Here is a 2,385-nt window from a genome sequence, read left to right on the forward strand (position 1 = left end):
ATTCATAGTTTTGCTTCAAATTTTGATAGACGACCATGCCTTTACGCTTAGCGGTAAATTTCGATTATTTTGAAATGCATGTGTATTCCTCGTAGGCATTAAATTCCTCTATTCTTAATTTTAATATTATGGGAAAACAATTTTTCATCATAAATATAAAGAAACAAAAGTGCACCTGAGGAAGAATTTTAGTTTTAATCTCTGCGCACATACACATATATGTATATGTATGGACACCTACGGAACTAACCAACTGACCAACCCATAAATAATTTAGTATAAAGACTCTTCAAAATCACATTTTGGTTACATACTCGCTTATGCTGGAATAGTTGTAAACAAACACATAAACATTTAAAAACGTATCGCATGACTGGCTATCTGAACATGAATGTAATGTCTTGTCTTCTGTCTTGTACACAATGTTTGTATAACAATGTTTTTGTTGTTGTCATTATTATTATTGTTATTGTTGCTATTGTAATTGTAGAAATGTTGTTGCAATTAAAACTGGATTTTTCGCGGTTGTTCATATTTTTTTCTTTCCTCTTCTTTACATTTCTTTTTTGTTTTTTTTTTTTACTTAAACTCCTCAGACTGTCAAAAAGATCTGGTATAAGTTGTCGATGTAGGTTTTGTACGTGCAATTTGCAGAGCAACATATTTGTGCAATTGTTGTATGCTCATGGCGGCTATCGTCTGTGGTAGTGAGAGTGCGGTGCGGTGTTGGTGGTAACGGTGGCAGTAGTAGTGGTGCGCTAGTAATGTAGTTGAAGGAGATCCAACAGCAGCATTGCTTTCACGAAGTGGTGAACTTGGTCTTCTACATGCAAGCGTTTCCTGCTTTGTCTAGCCTTTTAGCTATTTGTTATATCATTTTGGCACTAATACACGCTCCGCTAAACACATTTGTACAAACATTCATATCCATTCGAAGACAACGTGAACATATTTCAGTTGAATGTTATTTAGTGCATAGAATTCACGTTAAATTGTTACATACCTGGACATTGGATATTCCGCGCTGGACATGTATTCCTCTTCTTCTAGTTGCAATCTGTTGCTTTTATAGTCGATGTTTTTTTTTTTTTGTTTTTTATATTATTGTTGCTGTTATTGTTGTCTTTGCTGTATATGTTTTTGTAATTAAACTTTTGAAATCTTTGTTGATTGTTGCTGTTGTTCTTGAAATTCGATTTCTTCTCATTCTTGATATTCTTTTTTTTTCCTTTTTTCCATTCTTGCCAGCTTATCATCATCAATATATATATATATATATATATATATATATGTATGTAGTATGCGAAGAAAGCGTAGGCCCCTTCAGTTCAATTAAATTTTAAAATTATCCTGATATCGTGTTGCGCGATTCATTCATTTTTTTCTTTGCATTATTATTACTACTCGCTCTTCTTTTTTCTTCTTTGTTCTTTTTCATTTTCAAGCTCACAGAAAAAAGTTAACATGGCTTGATTTATGACAAGTAAGTACTCGTTGCTTGCTTTCATTTCGCACACCATACACGGCTATCCACGGCCAATCAGTTATTCTGGACATTATTATATCCCGTGTTTTAACGATTTTCTATTTATGACTTATAAATAAATGTAAGTTTCGTACATGCGTGACTTGAGAAAATATGTTTATTAGAGTGGAAATGTTCTTTGACGTTACGTTTTTCTAAACCGTTAAACGTTAGATTTTCTTCGCGTAAGCATAAAATTAGAAATTAAATGCTAACATCTCGGCAGCCTACAACTGGAATAATGACTTGAATTCAGTTTTAGGTTGTTTTGCGTTTAATTATTCCGCTGATTGATCGTAAAATATTTTGCAGTTATCGACTGGAATTAATAAAATGAGACAAAACGGTAGCATTAGAAAGCCGTTCGTGTAACTTGATCAAGTTCAATTTATTTATACGATTAAAAATGAATCAAAAAAAAAAAAAACAACAACAAGCGATAGAACTAAGATAAAGAAATATACTCTGCTGCTCACAGTAGGAGTTCTAATGATTAATAAAAAAAACAAAAAAAAATGTTAATAACAAGAAAATAAACAACTGAAGCGAATAACGATAGAATACATGTGCGCGTTGCAGTAAAAACGCCTCTTAAGTTCGAGTCTTCTGGGTCCAATTCTCTTTCGCATCTTGTAAAAAGTAACGTATTGTTATTATTGCCGTGAGGTTTAATTGCAAATGGCAAACGCTAACACCTACGGTAATACTTTTCTAATCACGTATTGGGCGCACGCTATTGGCAAATTGCGCTATGATTTTACGATGAGTGTATTCCGATGTTACTTTCCTTCAGAGGGAAGATTGGGGAAGATTTTCAATCCTCACACCAGCTATGTCTATTATTTGCTCTGCGATTTTAA

Source organism: Glossina fuscipes, unplaced genomic scaffold (assembly GCF_014805625.2).
Source record: "Glossina fuscipes isolate IAEA_lab_2018 unplaced genomic scaffold, Yale_Gfus_2 27, whole genome shotgun sequence".
In the NCBI taxonomy this organism is placed as follows: domain Eukaryota; kingdom Metazoa; phylum Arthropoda; class Insecta; order Diptera; family Glossinidae; genus Glossina; species Glossina fuscipes.